The sequence below is a fragment of the Cinclus cinclus genome, chromosome 1 (genome assembly GCF_963662255.1).
Source record: "Cinclus cinclus chromosome 1, bCinCin1.1, whole genome shotgun sequence".
Lineage (NCBI taxonomy): Eukaryota > Metazoa > Chordata > Aves > Passeriformes > Cinclidae > Cinclus > Cinclus cinclus.
Genome location: NC_085046.1, coordinates 120,132,174 through 120,152,734, shown reverse-complemented (window position 1 = coordinate 120,152,734; position 20,561 = coordinate 120,132,174). Strand labels below are relative to the sequence as shown.

Genomic DNA, 20,561 nt, shown 5'->3' with positions numbered 1-20,561 from the left:
CAAAACCAGCATGGCATCCAGTCCTGAGTGTCCTTGAGGAGCCCATAATATGGGGACAAATAGATTTCAGGTACTGCCTATCTCTTCCCCTTGACAATAGGAGGAACCTGAAGAAGTATTTTAGAAAAGATGTCTATCTCGTAGGTATTTTGAGGTCAGATGACTTAAGCTGGGTGATCTTGCAGCATCTTGAGAAATGGTACTCTAGTGTGACAAAAACATGTTTTTATGAGTGAGGTGTAAAATCACAGTAGATCAGTTTAATTCCTAAAATTTTCTTTCTCTTGCAGGTGTTTCTACCAGTTCCATCTGTGATGGTGGCAATATTTTTCTTCCAAGTTTTAGCTCCTGTAGCCTGGTCTCCAAACCTGCAACATGTTTGTACTTTCCTCTTTATGCTGGGAAGTCTTACTTTTTATGTGCCTTTTATATATTTTAAATTGCAGTTTGCATTTCTTGGTAAAATTACTTGCTACTTAGAGCTCCTGCTAGAGATCTCTCCTGCTGATGGGTCAGCTGAGGGCAAATATGAATAGTGTTTAATCCCAGTATAACTAAGAACCAATAGAGGGTTTTGTTTATCTTAGAGTATAAAAGGTACAAGGTAGATGTGATATATAGGTGTGCATGCATGTGCATGTATATATATTCAGATATAGATGAATGTTCATGTATTGCATACCTATATACATGTATATTTATGTAAGTACAGGCATTAGCATAGGGAGTTAGTATGTATATATTTTTGTCTCTCTGTGTATACGTACCTATACATAAATGTATATGTGTAACTATTTCATAAGTGCAAAGAGTCTCACTTAAACTTTTAAAATCTGTAAAATTCTCTCTTGCTCCAGAAGACAGTTAAAATACGAAATAAGACTAATTTACAGCACATATACTTGTAAGTATTATATAATAAATAAATAAATAAATACATAACAGTATCGTTATATAAATATGCTTTTGGTCTCCAGACTCAGCAGTCTGGATTATTCTTGGTTTGTAGTAGCTCATTTATTAGAATTTCCAGTTTAAAAGGCTTTAGTCTTCTATTCATCTGCTAAATGTTTTGGTTGGAATTTATTTTTAATAATTTATTAAAATAAATTTTCAAATTAAATCTTAAACTTTATTCTTCATTTTCTTCTTGGTGTCATTGGGAAGTAGGAGGCTCCCTTGTTTATGGAAGCAAAATAATTCTATTTTCTTTTGATAATTGGGCCACATTCAGTTAATGCGATATTTAATCTTAAAAGCAAACATCCATTGCACAAGAAACATCACATACTTAGGTGATTAATCTATTAATATATGCTATTATTTTTATACTGCAATGGAATTACATGTGTAAAGCGGTTTCTCAAATTTGTCCATGAAAGCTCAGCAATACAACCAGTAGATGGCTCCAGCCTAACATCTCTCTTAACACAGCGCTCTGGTTTACTGGATTGGTGGAAAAGTTCTTGCTAGAATACCCAATGCACTGATGTGTAAAAAAAAAGTAGGGATCAGAATGACAGATGAAGACTTAATTCATAGCTGCCCAAATTATAGGCTACCCTTCCATAAAGCTGGAAACGAACTGAACTTTAAACTAAAAGTTTAAGGAGATTTGACTTAGCATGAAAAGGAGTATGTGAAGACAGTACTTCTCACAGGTGGTAAGGCACAGAGAATGAAAATTTAAAGTAAAATATAGAACATTTAAAATGCTGTAGAGAGTAAAGTCTGTGCAAGTGAGAAGCTGAACTGGAGATTGGATCCTGCTGAAAGCAAGACAAGAATCAATCTGTAACTTCATTCAGTATTGCTATTGGAATAAACTTTTGCTATTAAAATTTTAAAAAATCACAGGAATCAACAAAGTTTTCTAGCAGTAATATTTTAAGAATTGAATTCTACTGAGTAATAAAAGGAAGGAAGGATTTTACTGTGATCAGAGCATCAGCAAGGGATTTATAAATGCAGGTGGTGCCTGGCAGTACCACAGATTTTTCAACTGACCTTTATCAAATAATTTATTTAAACCTGTATTTTAATATGGCAATAAAAGTGAAATTCATAAGGAACAAAAACTGTGTGTGACAATAGTATTGTGCTGTAGATCAGATGGTTAGAAAAAGCAACCATCAGGGCAAGTTGCTTAACTGGATGTGTAATTTCTTATATCTTCTTGAGCTTGTTTATATTCTAATTTCATGAACTGTTGATTACCTAGTGAATACATATGTCAGGGTGTGTTTGGGTAATTGGAGCACGTATTTGTTATAGATACAAACTTTGTATTTAGAGATTTAGCAGTTTCAACATATGAGGGAACTAGAAAGTCCCAATAAAATGTAATATGAAATAAAGTTCATTCATGTATTCATTCATGCCGTGTTTTAGATGGAAACAAAGGAAGTCTAGCCAGAATTATTCACTGACTTTGGATGCCTTGGGCCTAGTATTTAATGGTAATTCATAACTTTAGACTGCCTATGGTCCTCTAGAATGAAGTGCCAAGACGAGTTACCTCTCTCAGTTTGGTTTGGATGAAGAACAGGTATCCTAAAGCTCAACTTCTCTCAGTGGCTAGCTGCAATTCCTTTATGATCTAAAGTCTATGAAATGTTAAATTACAATGATGAGTTTTTAAGATTCCACAACCCAAGCTGGGAGCATTTAAAACGGGCATAGAAAATGAGGAAAACAGAATTAATGACAATTAAAAAAAAATTATGATTTAAATTATTCCAGTATGGACTTGTATTTTATAGAGAAAGAGAGGTATGAATTTTTCTGAGCAGTACTCAAATTCCTTAATCTGACAACTGTTCTGCAAGTGCTACCCTATTTGCTATATCAAATTACTCTTCTACAGCAACTGAGGGATTGGCTGCCTCACATTCAGTGTCCAATTCAACGCAAACTGTTCGCTTATTCCAGATCTGAGTGAGATGGGGATCTTCTGAAAAAAAACCCTCTCATTAAATTACCTGAAAAGGTATTCATACAGCTGAGTTGAATTAACATTATATAAGCAATCTCAGATATTTCTGATCTTCTGAATGAGTCACTGATGTTCTCTTAATGCAGCCTTTCTTTTGCATGAGCTTTTTGAATATGAAATCACAAAGAAGCAAATACAGAATTAAATTTATAAAGATTTCTTATTGTTGCTGGATCATTCCAGATTTTCGAACTCTAATTGTAAAGAACAGAATTCAATATTTTAACTAATATTAACTACTGCAGCTAAGGGCAATTCAATATTTTAATATTACAGCTTATTTCAGTGACACTAGTGGGTCTCTGCTGCTTTCCTACTTGAACATACCATTGAAAATGTTATATAGAAATGTGACTGTTTTGGTTTTAGAGTACCTCAGACATTAAATTAAATTTTTAATTAATTTTTTAACCTGTGACTTAATAATACCTTTAATTCACACTCACATATTTTGTAAATTCAACCACGCAACAAATAAAGATAAAATGTGGATTTATTTTTTTCAGTACTGTACTGGCCCAGTTTGACATGCAACCTCCCTAGTGGGTTTTTGTGTTTCCTGTTACAGTATTTGAATGCATGTCTGCATTACCTTCCTTTTGTCCTTTATCTCCTTAAAAGCACACCTTAATAGAAGAAATTATCAGTCCTATTTTTGAAAATTACTTGTGGTTATAAATCATGCTAACTCCATGTGTGTTGACTACTTTACAAAAAAAAATCATTAGGCAAAACTCAGCCACTGAACAGAAGAAATAAAAAAAAAGCGTTGGAAAAATAATGAAGCAGCTAATAAGAAACTAATTAATAAATAATTAAAGATAAATAGCAGAATTAATGTAAATTCATTTGTGTTTATGGAAAGCAGTTTGTATTGGGTCTGGCTGAGATAGAGTTAATTTTCCCACAGCAGCCCTCACTGTGCTGGGCTCTGTGTTGGTAGCTGGAAGGGTGCTGATAACACACCTGTGCTTTGGCTACTGCTGAGCTGCACAAACTTCAGCTTTCCTTTTTTTGCTTTGGTAAACTGTCTTATCTCAAGCTACTTGTTGTTCCCCATCTTATTTTCTCTGCCCTTTCACCCAGGGAGTGGCTTGGTTAGCACCTGGCTTCCAGCCAAGGTCAACCCACTATATGATCCTATTAAACCACCTTCACATTCTATTTTCTGTAGTACTAGTTGCTTAAAGAATGAAGAAAATTAGGATTTAGAGGTCTGTTGAAGCTGTAGACTTTGATGAAGTTTTACACCACTAGTAATTTTTTTTTGTTTTGTTTTGCAATCTAAGAACAAAGTAAGTTGGGTTTTTTTCATCATGCAAAGCTACTAAAATGAGCCTTTATTAGCAAACCTTTGTGCTAGGTGTAGTATTGGCTTGGGACTTTCTTTTGATGGCAGAAGATGTATTTGTTCCTGGCAGGAGGTGGTAAATGCATGCATTGGTTGGGCTGAGAGCTCCCTATGTGCCACCATGTATATGGTAAGCCTTTACTGTGAGGGTGATAAGGTTGTTCAGAGAACCTGTGGGTGCCCCACCTGTGGAAGTGTTAAGGCCAGGCTGAATGGGGCTGGGAGCAGCCAGGCCTGGTGGATGGTGTCTCTATCCATGGCAGGAGTGTTGAACTAGATGTTTCCTAAAGGTCCCTTCTAACCCAGGCTGTTCTGTGATTCTGTGATTGCCGAGTGTTGGGCATCAGGTGCCCTCCACAGTGAAGTCCCACCAAGGACTTGGGAGTTGGGCATGATCAAGCTTGGAACTTTGAGGGAGCGCTGCCAAGCAACCTGACAAACAGTCCATAAATGTTCCACTGCAGTTGGTCAGGTAGTGTCTCCTGCTTGTGACTTAAGATTTACAATTAAAAGACTGTGCACAGGAGGATGTATTTGTCAGGTGCTTCATGTATAAAGATTTTGGAGACAGACAGTGTTTAAATTGGCGACCAGTGTCTTCCTTTGGGGATTGCCAGTTGTAGAAAGATCTTCACATCAGAGCATCTTTTATGTGTGGGCTGGCTTCTTGTGAGCTTTCATGCTGTGACTTTCAGTCGATTTTACTTGCCCTCTAAATTGATCTTCTTGGCACCAGAATTGTTATCATGTTTAATTAACTTTTCTTTCATGCTTACAAATAATTTTATAACATCCTGTTGAATTAAGAAATGGCAGAAAGTTGGATACAGGCAAAGCGAAGCACTCTTAGCATTTCTGCTTGTGTGAATTATTCTCTTTGCCCAAATTGAAGCCCAAATTGAAGCCCAAATTGACATTGTTTTCTGAAAGGTTTTCAAAGTATATCAGCAGGGAGGTATTATTTTTCTCTAGCATGTATATTCATGGAAAATTAGCATGAGACCTTTGTTTCCAGCTAAGAGCAACCTGTTGTCTGAGGATGGCTGTGAATTAAAAATCACAGAATGCTGTAATGCTGAGCAACTTAAGTGCTATGAAAAGCTGCTATAATTTGTTTTTGTTATCTTCCTATGATCTTCCGAATTAGTTTTTTCCTACTAAATGAGATTCCTTTTGTACTGTGTTCAGCAAGAGGGGAAAATTAACTGAAAACAATGCACGTTTGCCAGTCCTCAAAGACTTGTTTTTAAACATGTCTGTAAAAAATGAAACATTTGACCTAATTACTTGTTTGAATGTTTGCAGACAGAGATATGGAGTCCTCAGCAGTGATTCCCTTTTCTGATGATTATGAGGATTTTGAAATACAGAGGCATAAGAGAAATTTAAGGAGGTTAATGAAATTAGAGAATAGGGGAGGGAGGAGTGTACATGGGAGGACTTTGCATATGCCTAACTATGAAGTGTTGCCATCTTCATCTTGTACCATTACTAAACTGGGGCAATATTTCATAATACCTGTTGAAATTGACAGCTGTAACTGGAGTCTCTAAAACTGGATTTTTAGAATTGACTTTTAATAAGAAATTTGATTTCTAGTTGGGAATGGGAGGAAATGTAGAGATACACACTTCGATGTATTTTCTTGATGTAAAACTTCACTGCTTCTGTGCTTTACCATTGTCTTTTAAAAACAAAAACAAAATCCACTATAAGAGAAAATGTTATATGTAGGGGAAATAGAATTTGTTACTTAACAAATGCTGTATAAATATTAATTTAATAACAGTCTAACAAGTGAGTTTTCAGCCTGTCATCTTTCAGGTGTGTATCTTCTGGTACACACATTCCATAGTCATCAGGAAAGCCCAGGAGTCATGGGCAGCATTTATAATGTTAATACCCACTGAAATAAGTGTTCTCCTGGGCTGTAACCCTTTGAAGGTAAAAGCTAAAACTATTTGAAAGATGTCAGTATGTTTGGGAAAGGGAGGAATTCTTCATCATACTAATAAAGGTCAGTCCATGGTCTCCACATATGGAATAATTATTCTGAGCTTGTATTCCTATATATGCTGTGTTGACTGGCTTAGATATTCATAAGTGCTATTGTTAAAATAATTAAGTCAGTTTAATGTCTGGAGTGACTATTTTCCTTTATCTACTTATAGCCATTACATGTAAAATATTGGAATGAATATTTACCTATTTAGAAAGTTCATGCTGATTTATAAGGTCTTCTGCATTCATTTCCTATCATTAGAAAATCAAAAATCTTCTATCTATATATTCTAAGTTAGAAAGTACCTTTTTTTCCTCAATTCAAATCAGATCTCTTCTGGTCAGCTTTCAGAAGTGTGCTTCAATGGGAGCTGACAAGGATACCATGAAAATTGGAGGAAGTCTGGCTGGTGTGGAGCAAATGCAAATAAATGGTTCAGTAAGTATTTTTGATTCATTGTGGCAGTGAGACATTTGCAGTATTTATGAAAGCTTCCAGTAATGGGCTGTCTGTAACTCCCTTGGTTTACAAATTTTGTCTCAAGCAATCCAGCTTCTCATGAAACCTTATAAAGGCTGCAGCTTTCTTTAACATCTAAAATGTGTTCTCTTGACTTCATCTTTAGGTACAATTTGATGGTGTTGGTGGTCTTTCTGACCACATTTCATCTTTAAAAGAGATGATCATTTTTCCATTGCTTTATCCCAAAATCTTTGAGAGATTGAAAACTGAACCTCCAGGGTGATAGACACTGTTTAAAACTCTAAGTTCTAATTTACCTATTTTCAGGAGAATTCGACTGGGGCATCAATATGTTTTCCTGCCTCAAAATTCTTAGCAGTATTGATTTTTTTAAATAAAAAAAGGTAATTAGTAAAACATAATTAAAAAAATTACTACTACATTTTAGTAGTAAAAAGTAATTTTAAAAAAATGGTAGTATCCAGTATATATGTAGGTCCAAAGATTTACTGTGTGGTGAGACCATCCTTTCAAAGTGTCTTGCCTTTCAAAGTTGGTGAATTTTTTCTTTAAAGCTCTATGTGGAAGTGGACTTGATTGGTTTGTAAGCAGGAAGTACTTTGGACTTGAAGTCAAATATTTGTTTAGCAAAAGTCCACTTATCTCTGCCACCAGCTCTTTTTTTTCTTCCAAGTTCTCAAGTATCAGGTTTACAGCTGATCAGATATGCAACTAGAAACTTGCAGTGGTTGTTGTGTTTGAGCTAAAATAGGAATCTGTGTTACAAAAAACCCCCAAAAACTCAGTGATTTAATTGTTAGCTTTATATATTCTTCATCAGTCATGGCATATTGAATTAAGATCTAGAATTCTTTGCGTTCAGTAACCTTAAAAGTATTTCAAAACAGAAAGAAAATATTTCTGTGCTTTGCTTCTTTATTCATTGAAATTCTTCTTTGAAGCATCTGTGTATTGGCTTTTCTAGTTGATGTAAATGCAGAAGTGCAGAATATTTTTCCAGCTTTAGAATACTTCTTTTATCCCCAGCAAATGGAAGCTTTTTAAAGGCTATTTAAATGTTTCCCTATAGAATCTTGCCTTATATGAAAATAAGAATGAATATGAAGTGCATCATTGAAAAATGAACTGATGATTCCTAAGTTAACCTAGTTTCAGATTCTGCATTGGAAATTTGTTTTGTTTGGCTCCAACCATCCCTGCTGGAGTGTCAGAAGTTTTGAAAGTGTCCTTTTGGGGTGCTGCAAGCTTTTATCAAGGTTTTGTATTTCTGCATTATCCTCTTTACTGATTTTGTTTGCTGCCTTGGAGAACTGTGTAGGAACACTTTTGACTTTTCCCATACTTCGGCTGTTCTGCTGTCTTATCCATGAGGTGTTTTGTTTAGGAGAACAGAGTTGTGTGTTTTAAGGATGGGGTTTGTAATAGGTGTTTTTCCATGTTTTAATGTTTTTTTCTTATGTGAATTTTGTAAATTGATTTTTTTAATTGCAGAGGCAGTCTATTCTATGGTCCACCGGGGACAGGAAAGACACTGCTTGCTCATGCACTTGTTAATGAATGCAGTCAAGGTGATGTGTGAGCTACCTGTTTTATGAGAAAAGGTGCTAAGTGCCTGAGTAAATGGATAGGAGAATCTGAATGACAGCTTCGTTTGTTATTTGAGGAGGTAAGGTTGAAATGTGCCATGTGTTCTGTCTGAGTTGGAATTAAATTTCTGTTGGCTACAACATGTTTTGTCAGCTCCTTTTACTGTAATGGTATTGCCACTGTTTCCTTTTTCAGTAAAGTTTTAGGGTCTTGAAATTTCGAGATATGTTGGGAAAGGTTAGTAAAGGAAATACGAAAATCCTGCAAAGCACTACCATTCCCTCTCCCTCAAAACAACAAACCCAAATAACCTCCCAAAAAGTCACAAATATATTTTAAGAAATAAGAGGTGATGGCTTAAGATCAGAGGGAAAGAGATGCAGGCTGAAAGCATGGTCATTTAAACTGGTAACAGAGGCTTGCTTCTGGAACCTGTAACTTACCTAAGTCCTGTCTCTGTTCTTGTGATGTAAAAGCTACTGGTGTGGTTTGTTTCTTGTGACTTGGTCTCCTTGGCTTGACATAGCTGTCTTTGGTTACTTGTGCCACGTCATTCTGTTAGCTCAGTTAACAGAGTCTCAAAAATCTAGTTTGTACCTTTCCAACCATGATGTTTTTCATGCATTTTCTCTTTCAAATAGGGTTGTTTTCATGATGTCAGTATTCCTGTGTTTTCATTGTAGGCCTACCAGATGTGATCTTCAATTATTTTCTTTGATGAGATTGATGCTCTGGCTCCTGTACGGTCTGATAAACAAGACCAAATCCATAGGTAGGATATGTTTCTACATAGAAGCTGTTTGATCTTTGTGCAAAAAAGATGATAACTTATTTTTACTTCAAGTGATGCATTCATTTTCCTGAAAATTAGTAATTTTGTGCAAATGAATCTCAGAGATTTTTTTAAACAGTAACTGAAACAATTTGCTGAGCTTGATATCTGCAAAAAGTCTGTGTTACCTTATCTGTATTTTATTATGCCTTAAAATGGGTCTTTGGCTAAACAGTATCTCATTAATAAAAACTTGTCCTTTTGAGTGATGATTGGACAAGGTTATGTGTAACTGAAGAAAATTTAATAAGCTGGTGAATAAAAACCATATTTTTCTCTTAGCTCTGTTGTGGGGACACTTCTGGCAGTTATGGATGGCTTAGCCAGCAGAGGAGAGGTTGTGGTAATAGGAGCCATGAACAGACTGGATTCTGTAGATCCTGCTTTACAAAGACCTGGGGCTTTGAACAAGAATTCCTCTTCAGTTTGCCAAAAAAAGAGGTCAGGACTTCCACTCAACTTTATGCTTATGTGACAACATAAAAATGGGTATTTAGTGACCAAAAAGTATTCAAGGGGGGAGATAGCTTGCAAAACAAGACATCTCTTTTTGTGTTTTCTCTCTGGCTAGCTCTGATATTTCTTATCACTTTTTGGAAAAAGGTAAAAAAAGGCTTTTTGGATTGAAAGTTAGTAAAAGTACACAAACACTTTTCTCCGGTTTTCATCTGCTCTCAGGAACAGGAGATGAGGTGCCATTGGAAAGTTCTAATACGTGATTCCCTACTCTGGTAAAGTTCTAGAATTCTGCCATAATTAATCTGTGTACCAAGAAATACTTAATGAAATTTTGCTAAATTTGAGAGGATTTTCTTTGACCAAAAATCTCTGTTTGCAGATAAGGGTTTTGCAATTATTTTTTTCTTCGGAATCATTAGGTCTCACACTTGGGAAAACTCACTTTTATGGAAGATATAAATGCTTTTTACTTTACTGCAGCCCCCAGCAAGAGCCTAATGTAACAAGTTCAGAATTATTAAATTTCCTGCTTGAAGAAGCAGACAGGATATTAATAACTGACCTTTAAAATACTAAAAGGTTTAGCAGATAATAAAAGTATTTGCACTGGTATAAGTGTTTTTGTGTGTTTGTGTTGTCATTGTTCTTTTAAGAGAAAACTTAGGGCAAACTGAAATGCAACTGTTTTCAGGCAAGAAAAGAAATTCTCAAAATTCTCACATGAGACTGGAACTTACTTGAAGAGCTGGCTGAAGAATGTGTTGGTGAATTTGAAAGCAGTGTGGGTTACTACATTTGACTGGAGTCCTAGGGAGCCTGGGCTTGTACCAGGCAGTACTGGAGCTCTTGTACCTCGTGGCAGAGAAAGGCAGTGAGGAGGCACTTGGCATGGGAGCAAATTTAAGCACTGCTTTCAGTTTTCTTTTTGTCTCTCAGAACATTGAATGGGTTTGGGATGTCTTTCCTAGGAACAAAGTTTTGACCAGCAGGCTGCTGCCTAAGTGCAAGATAACAGGCTGTGAGCCATATAACAGAACTTCTCTAAAGTGTAGTAACTCTTTAAATTGTCTCTTGGCCTGGTAATTTTTGGCTGCATACAAAGTCTTTCAGTGTTGCACTTTAGAGGTACTGGCCTTGAATTCTGTTTTGTCTGACATTGACATAATATTTGATTCTTGTTTTGTTTATTAGGATGCTATGGTGCTGATATTAAAGCCTTATGTGCTGAAACTGGTCTCTGTGCTTTGTGGCATTGCTATCCTCAGCTATGTGAAAGCAGAGAGAGACTGGAGATAAACATGGATTCAATTAAAATAAAAACAAATGATTTTTCCAGGGCCATGCAGAAGACTGTTCCAGCCTCACGGAGGGTTGTGCCTTCCCCTGGGCAAGTGCTATCAGCTATTTCAAAGCCTTGCAGAGAGTGTTTCCCCACGCTGAGCTTGCACTAAACAAGGACCAGCAGCAAGGTATAACATCCACATCCACTTGCTTAAAAATCTGACAGAGCAAAAGGCTTGTGATGTGGGCAATCAACATACACAAATGTACTCAGCTGTACCGGCATCACAATTTTATATTTTGTGTGTGCACAGTGCACTGTGGAAGCTATGAGTGACTTACAAAACCAGCAGAGAGCTATAGCTTCTTTGCTGGAGCACCCTGTTTCTGACAGGAGCTAACATCACATTTATCAGTTGCAGAGAGGAATCTAAGTTTTAAAGTATTCGCACCTCTTTTCAAATAAATGCTTAAAGCAGGAGAAGTGTTTTTCAGGTGTCTGGGAACAGCGTAAGTGTTCCTAACCATCTTTATTCTAAGGAGAAAAACTCACTAGTTTTTGTCAACAGGGAGATAATACCCGATTTAAATCATGGGACATAGGACAGCTTTTTAGAGACTTGTGCATTCTCCTTTGATTTGTGGTAGAATGAACTCTTCAGAAAATAGCATTGAAATGATGAAATACAAGAGAAGTGTTTTCCAGCACCGATTTTGAAAGTGTATTAATGCAAGAGAGAGATGGACTATACAAGAAAGTTAACAAACCTCTCTTCTCTTTAAATTAGGAAATCATATGGTTGACAATGATGAGGAATCACTGAAAAGAAGCTGACTCATAAAACACTTGATCACAAAAAGGCAGAATTCCACATTTTCAGCAGGTAGATTTGTCCCTTTAATAGCTCTGTTTTTAAGACAGCTGAGTGTGTAAACTGTTTTGGTGTGAGGGATGCTAGATGAAAGAGTTGAGTGTGTGTATGGGGGGGTGGTCAGTATTTGCCAGACGAAAGTGAAGGTTCAACTGGCTATTTCTGCTCTAACTGAGTACACTGCTCTGACCCATCAAACTGAACTGTTGTGTGGGTAGCTGCAGTAATACATTCCCTGGAGAAGTTTTCAATTTATTCACTAGATACACCAACTTTGTTTTCTAGCAGATCACCAGATGAAACATGTGTACAGGTAGCTTTTTTTCTCATTAGTCTCATAGATTAGTGAAGTAAGCAAAAGTCATTATCAATATAAGTCATCTGATTTAAATGTGCTGCTTTGTTTACTTTTGTCTGAAAATCCACTTTTCCAATGGAATGATAAGGATTTTATACATAGCCATGTTTTCTGTTTGAAATGTAATAGGAAGAATATTACTAGCAGCTCAGGAAGATGGGAACTGCTGCTAATAAACCTCTCTCTGTGGCAAGAAATCCTGCTGGTCTCCTGGAATTTAGAAAGTTGATTTTGTTGCCTCTCAAGACTCAGTGCTGCCAGTAGATGGCTCTGCATCGACCTGACAGCCTATCGATTCACATTCTCTTAAATTATATTTGTAGGGCAGCCAAGGTTTTGAGGAAAATAATTTTTTTTGTTTGTTTAGGGTTTTTTACATGTGCATATACAGCTTTTACTGCTGCAGTAAATGCAGCAAAAGTGTTAAAATTCATGGAATACTTAGATTTGTACAGTGTTGAGTTTTCGTTAATTAGGAAAAGGAAATATAAGCAGTTTAGTGCTGTTTTGTTTTTTTACTTTTGGACAGTAAATCCACTTTGTTTTTTGGCATCACTGTATTAAAATATTTTGATCTGTAGTAGCACCACTTGAGAGCTGTACAAGTTAGGACAGACATACTATGTGACTGGATACTCATTTGTCACATAGGAGGAACAAGTCCTTTGCAGATTGTTAATCTGAAATGGTGCATGGAGAAGTTTGTTGAGTGAAAGGACAGTTCCACTTCCCTCATGTGTTGTCTTCTGTGATTGAGGTGGCATCTGTAGGCAGTGGTTTGTGGTTTTCTAAAGCCCACCTTGGGTAATGAGAGGCAGTGAGTGATTTAGCTCTTCAGACAGTCTAAGGACTGGTCACCTCTTATAAAATGTGCTTGAAGTTGCGAATTACAGCCAGGCATCTTGTGCTGTGTTAGCCCTCATCTTTTCACACAGGTGTTTGTTCAGACTGTGCTCTAGTCTGAATTGGGTGTGTGTCCCTTCTGAACTGAAAACGGTGAAGTTGCAGTTGTGTAGTGATTTCTCCAGGCAAATACTCCTTGCTGAAGAGTTAGCTTTGGGCTTTTTTCAGGCACACCACTGCATTGGCTGAGTTATTAGGCTCTTTAGGAGTTATACCTAAGTAGTTTTAAAATCAGACAGGGATTCAAGTCTGTTTCTGGTAGAAATGTCTATATTTGAGTAAAAGTGAAAATTTTACCTGATTTTTAAGGAGTCATCAATTTGTCTTCATGTCTTGCCTTTATACCTCTTATTTGATGAGGTACTTTGACTTATATGTAGTTCTTTAGTACTCTGTTCTACATGATATTGTTTTGTTATCTAAGCTTTCATTTTACCAGTTGATGCAAGAAGCTCAAAGATCAGCACCAAGTATCATATATGTCCCACAAATCCCTTCATGGTGTGAGGCTGTTGGACCTACACTGAGATCTGTTTTTGCAGCACTACTGCAGAGCATCCCTAGGTTTACTCCAGTTTTACTCCTTGCAACACCTAATGTACAACTGAGAGATCTAGAAGAGGTATTTCAGTTGATACTTTTCTTCCTTCGTTACTCAATTTCTTCTTAATTTATAACTTCCTGAAGCATTAGAGTTATGTGCCACTCTTAAGCAAATTCACAGTTGTTACTCAGGCATCCAAACCCAGTCCCTTAAAATTTGCTTAGACAAAACAATGCTGAAAGCATTTGCCTAAAGTGTTTTCTGAGAAGATATTGACTTTGACCCAACTTTTTCTGCCTTCTCACCTACCCAGGCTTATTAGACAGATGTATGGACTTGCTTTAGGTAATGGTTTTGGAGGCTCCAAGATGGTTAGATGTGTCCTTAGTGAAGAATGTGGTGCTTGAAAGACAGCTAGGAAAAAAAGACTGTTTTTCTGAAAACATTTTTACTGAAAAGTCAGAGGTATTTTTACTGGAAAAATACAGAGGTCACACTGTTATCAATGGAATGTAATTTAAAATTTAATTACTTAAAAAAAAAATTAATTCCTTCACCTGGGTGAAAATTCAAAAAATTAGAAAGCAAAGTTCCAGTTTCCAAGCAACTTGGAAATAAATTTTTAGGTGTATTCTTTAAAAAAATTTTCCAAGAGGACATGCTGAGCTTTGTAGATGTATGAGACTGTGCATTAAAGGAAGGTGTTCAAAATGTAAATGTGTTGCTCTAATTATTTTGTCTCAGTAACAAAAGTTTTCAGACTGTTAATAAGTGCCTTCTAAAATAAGGATTGAAATCCCTGCCACGCTTTTTGGTAGTAGAAATTGAAAAATGGAATACAACTTGAAAGTATTCAAATTGAGACACTTCATTTAAATTAGTTAAAAGTAAAATTAGAGAAAGCCCAAACACCTTACTAAAAGCCAGCTCTTGTCCTCTGAGCCTTGCCATTTTCCTTCTGTAACTGCCATAAAGACTCAAGCCAAAGGACAGCAAGGCACATAAATGCAAAATAAGCAGCCTAGAGGATGGTGGATCCCCAGTCACCCCTTTCTTAGTTATTTATCATAGATTTTCTCCTGGAGCTTAAAATCTAGAAGGTGGTCCTTAGAGAAGGCATTTTAAATTGCCGTGCTCTAAAAACTTGGTCTTTTAAGGCTGCAAAGATAACTTTTCATTGACAATCTTATCCAGATAAGTATTCAGGTTAATTCAGAGAAGTACTCATCTTTTTAGAACAAAATATAAGAAGTTTGCATGGCCTTGTATAGATGAAGTATATTTTCTCATAATGCTTTTGGTAAAAGCATTGTTTGATAATGAATATGAAGAAGTTTTCAAAATTTCACGTCCTACCTGTGCTGGGAGAAGACATTTTTTGAGGACTTAGTTATGAAGCAAACTGTTCAACTTCCTGCATTGAAAAACAACACAAGTGAGGAGGATATTCTGCATATAAAACTTTGCTAACTCTAGGGTAACAGCAAATACAATATTTGCTTTTGTGATAATTTTCTATCAATCATTTTTCACGTGTTTGTATATGAGTACCATCAATTAATTACAATTTTCTGATTCAGTTAAGCTTGCCAGCCTTTGGAAGTGCTGCCTGTAGTACCACCACCTGAACCTCAAAAGCTGACAGAGAAAGAAATAAGACAGGTTGAAGAGCAGGAAGAGGATACGCTGTGTGAACTTAGGATTTACCTAAGAGATGTGTCTGGAAGACTTGTCATTGACAAACGTTTCAAAGCATTTACAAAGCCCATTGACCCAGAGGAGGTTAATATTCACTTATAATGCCATTATAACTGTGTGCATTCATAATTCCTCTGTGGTTTTGTTTCTTGGTGTTTTTGTGCTCTTTCTGGGAAAGTTTATCTTTGGTGTTAGGACTGTACTATTGTGATTTTCCCAGAAGAAGGAAGTAAATTTTACTTTTACTTGACTCCTTGAGGCTCTCAAATGTTTATTATTTGAGTATTCACTGAAAACCCTATGTTCTTCCTAAAAGGTCTTTAAAACTTTAGAATATTTCAGTTAGAAGTGATCTGCACGAATGATCTAGTCCAAGTGCCAGTTACACCAAATGTCAGCACAATTTGTCCATGGAAGGGTTTGGATACATAGGAGTGTTGCAGCACTAAAAAGGAGAGAGATGACTTTATATTTATAAGAAGTACCTATAGGCTGTTTTAATAAATTCTAAAGCTCATTGATTAACTGTCAGTAGTGTCTGTGAGAACATAGTAGAAGCAGCAGTTTGTAAAATAAATTTCAGATGCCATTCTCAGTTTCATCTGGGGATTTTCTTAGTACATGATCAACCATAAGGGCTGCATTGTTTTTTTCTTTCTCTCATACACTTCCCACTGATTTATTGAATAAGTCTAAACCAGAGGCATGTACTTCAAAGTCAGTTGTAATTTTAAGCATTTCAGCCAAGTCCCATTCCCCTAAGCATAAACTCACTTGTCTTTTCCTTTCCTTGTAGTTTCCAAGATGTGAATAACCTATAAACATATAGATGTCCTCATCTAAAGTAGTCATTAAGCTCCTTTTGAGCTCTGGGTAAGAAATCGACATCTCTATGTCCAATTGTCTCATTCTAGAGTAGATGCTTAGGTCAGATGCTTCAAAGGTGCAGATCCTGGAGGGTTTTTTTTGCTGCCAGCAACAAAGACAATCCAAGGTGACATTACTGAGAAAGGTTTCTCTGCTGTGATTTTCTGAAAGGAAGTGAAATAAATCCCACCAGTTCCCCTCTCTGCTCCACACATGCTTCTGACCACCCTGCTTCTTTTTCTTCCCTCTCCTGGTCTGTCTCTACAAAGGCACCTGAAATACCTTTTCAATTTTCAAGAAGCTAACTGGTTATTTTCTTCACCTTTGAGGATGTTAAAAATATATGGCCCTCTTAAGAAGTCCTTTATTTAACTTTATGAAAATGATTAGTTTTTGTAGCTTAAATCTGTTAGCATGCATATTTAATTTGTAGGCACCCAATTACAGGGATGCTATTCAACAGCCCATGGACCTCTCTACAATTCTCTCCAAGATAGACATGCACCAGTATCTAACTGCAAGACATTTGCTAAAGGACATTGATGTAATCCATAACAAAGCTTTACAGTACAACCCAAAAAAGGGACCTGCAGATAAGGGTGTATTTTTTATCCCTAACCTGGAAAAATTTCGGATATAAAAATTGATTGATTTTGTCTGTGGAAATTTAGTAATCCCACAGTGGATATGGGATCAGATAATTTTAAACCACCCTATTAGATAATTTTAAACAACCCCAGAGAGCATTTCTTACCAGGTTGTAAATGTTTTAGTATTAGATATGTTGTTTGGGTATGGAATTGTGATAGATGTGTTGATTGGTAATTACTGCTTTTTCTTAAACAATTAACTTTTCTGTTATTATGCTGTAAATACTGACTGAGATAACCTTTCAGAGCCTGCCTGTGAAAAAAGAAAAGTCATTCTGAGTAACCAAAATAGTTTCATTGACTATTTTGTAGAAAATGCTCAGTTCTGGCTGTAAAATTTCAGGTCATCTCCTGAGGCATAAAGCTTGTTCTTTGAGTGATACTGCATATTTCATAGTGAGGCATGAAATGGATGAAGATTTTGAGCTACGCTGCCAAAAAATTAAAGAATCCCATAAGGAAAGAGGTACATCTTTTGATGCTGAGGATTTTCAGGCTTGTCTCATGCTTTATAACAAGCCACACAAGACACAATTCTTTGCTCTGGAAGTGTAAGACAGCAGACCCAAAGTGTAATGAAAAATGGAAGATGCCCACAGTGCCTGTGGACACTAGCACCTCCTGCTCTAATGGCATGTTGCATTTTATTCGGACTTTCTTGGAGAAGGTGCTAAAGTCACTGCTACCTTCTCTGTTCCTGTGGCCTAAAAGCAGGTTCCTGTGATTCTTGGTTCTTCATGCTAGAGGTATTGAATTTTTCATTATGCTGCTTCAAATTGTGGGGTAAATCCTGAGGTCATTCATTCAGTATGGTTATGTTGAAATGCACACTGGCTGCATGACATCGAAAGAGCTTGGCCTTGATGGTCCAACTGGCATTTAATGGCACCTACATCTTGAAGTCCAAAACATTGTGTGTGGCTATTTGTCCGTGTCTTGTTTTGAATATTCAGCTAGTTTTCAGTTGCATGAAGCAGTGTTTTCCCCTTCTCTGCCTATAATATATCTAACAGAGAACTGATCTTATTAACTTGTAGCTTTTTCTCTAGACACATGTAGGGAGATGGTACCGAAGCTGCTGTGGTTGTTTTCCTTGCAAGATGCTGCTGCTGCATTTTGAAGGAAGAACTGCTTTTGGAATGTTTTGGATTACTTTTTTTGGTATCTCTTTGTAGATAAGTCAAAAAGAAAATGCAAAATGAAGGAAGACTCTTCAACTGTCACAGTAAGGAGGGAGAGTTTTCAGTTTGCATCCTCCCAGCATGGTCCTATGGAAGATCATGAAAATGTACTTCAAGGACAACAGAAAAATGGGACAGAAAATGAAAGAGAGAGTGACCATTGAGGCTAAATCCCCTACTGAAAAAAAGAGTGTGATGCTTCCTGAATATTCAGACCTAAGAGAGGAGAGTGGAATGCCAGATTGCCAAACAGCCAGAACTTCTAAAGATGTAGGTTCAAATGGTAAGTGAAAGGTCAGACAGGTAATTTAGCTCCTTTTTGTTCTTGAGGAGGGTTGCACTATTTATTAGGTTTTAGCCTTCTTGAATGTCATTGTTACTTCTCTTGTGTCCTTCTCAAATCAACACACCATGTTCTTTGCATGATGATGCTGCTCCTCTAGTTATGCTGGCTACAATTATGGTTTTCTGCAGTGCTTTTTTTTGATTCTGCAGATTGTTTTTCAAATGGTACTGAATTGTACAAGCATCTTCCCAGTATTAAGCAGCCTAAGTGTAAACTGTACTGCTGTACTTAAAGCAGTGTGGACCCTGTGGAATAGAAGAATTATGTCCTAATGCTGGAAATGTAAGATGTGTAGATGTGTTTCCTAACCTAAATACTTTTTTTTAAGACCATGCTTGGCTTTTTTTAACTGCAGCTTTACTAGGCAGTGCTGCAGTGGCAGCATGCATGAATATTTTTTTCTTAGTTTTACCCTGCCTTTTTTCTCTAGTGCTTTTTTTTCATGTCCGAGTTCCTAATTTTTATGGAGCAGCACTAGAAAGATAGATGTCAAGAATTTCTAGGTAAAAAAAATGGTAACAGTTCTATCTCTGTTATTGCAGAGGGCTACTGTTTTTGAGGTACAGGATATTTCACTGATACTGTATTCCAGATAAAGAGAAATCCTGATTTTAAAAATGTGTGTAGTTCCAGATTCACGAGTACCTCATACAACTTGTGTGGGACATTCTCAGGTAGATGAGCAATGTGACGGGAAAGCAAAGAACATTCACACAGGGGAAGTTTCTGTGGATTACTCTGAGCTCAGAGTAAGTCTAGTTTCTTTCTATCTGTATGCTTGTCAATTAAATCACTTGTTAAGCAGTGCCAACTCAAACAATTTGTGAGAGGGATATACAGCTTGTGAAATAATTCAGCCTTTAATGACTATTGTTTCCACAGCTGGTGTAGACCGCTGCTGTTGTTTTTGGTGAACTGACTTCTAGGAGACTATTCTGTTCCTAATTTTCAATGTAAAAGGGTTTGTTAAATTTTAAGATAGCTCACTGATAACCTGCTGCTACTGTTGGTTAGCAGTTTTTACGATGGACTAGGGAGATGGGTATTTTAGTTTGCTGCTTGCATGTTTTCATTAATTAGGAACCGGAAAAGGACCTTAATTTTTAGCAGCGATGACTTTAAACCTGAAATTAGAAGGTTGGCCAAAAGATCACCCTGGATAAAAAATACTAATATCTGGTTTTCTCAAATGCTTTCAAAATTCAGTGCTAGAATTTTGCATCTATACAATTACAGTGTTACATGGTTTTTCCAGTCCCCTGTAGGACAGAAGTTGTTATCCTAGGGTATAGTTGGGGAAAGGATCAAACATGGGCCTAGCTGCAGGGGGAAAAAGAGGTTCCTTTGCATGAACTGGAGGAGGTAGAAGAATGACCTGCCCTTCAGGCACAAGAAAAATTTAGGAAATTGTTAGGTTGAGGTCCTGGAGGTTGGTCAAGGCAGAGGAAGCTGCTGTTTACTTGCTGTGATGAGAAAGGGAGTGTTACTTAGTTGTTTCCATTGGGTGAGGAGAAAATCCTCTTTGGTAAAAGGGCTCACCAGCACAATTTCTATCACATTTTTAAATGTTGATCGGAACAATAGAGGTTAAATTGACTTTCCAAGATGGCTTTGTAAGGAAGCAAATTATGGGGAGTTGTGTCGTTCATGTCTGGTTGTATATTTAAAGAAGTTATATGGGTGTTTCCAGAATCAGGATGCTAATGGCATGTAATCTGAAGTTACTGCCTACTGACTGGAGAAGTGGTAGGATAGAGCCCTTACAGATGTTTCTGTTCATATGTGTTTCAGCTGTGAGGAGAGAGCTACAGTCATAAAACACATCTTTTAGAAGACTTGTTTCCTTAACATGGGTATCACTGGAACTCACTGCTTGTACCAGGGAATCCAAAATGGAGCTTCTAGGTTTTGTATGGGGTCTTTGTTTGGTTGATTTTGTTTGTTTTCTTGGGGGTTTCTTTTGGATGTGTGTTCACTTATTTGCTTGATATTAGGCATAGAACTCAAATCTTGCAGTAGCTGATCTGAGGGAGGCTGAGTCAGATGGCAAGCAGCTGTGAGGCAGTAATATTTTTGTTTGGTGTAGCTGCTCTCTTCAGCTACATCTATACAACCTCCCACAACATGCAGCTACTGAACAGCCTCAGCAGTG

At 36.8% G+C, this 20,561-nt stretch overlaps 1 pseudogene; it reads left to right on the top strand.

The window, feature by feature from the left end:
- Positions 1-5,659: 5,659 nt before the first annotated feature.
- LOC134057612 (ATPase family AAA domain-containing protein 2-like) lies at positions 5,660-18,227 on the top strand (annotated as a pseudogene).
- Positions 18,228-20,561: the final 2,334 nt, after the last annotated feature.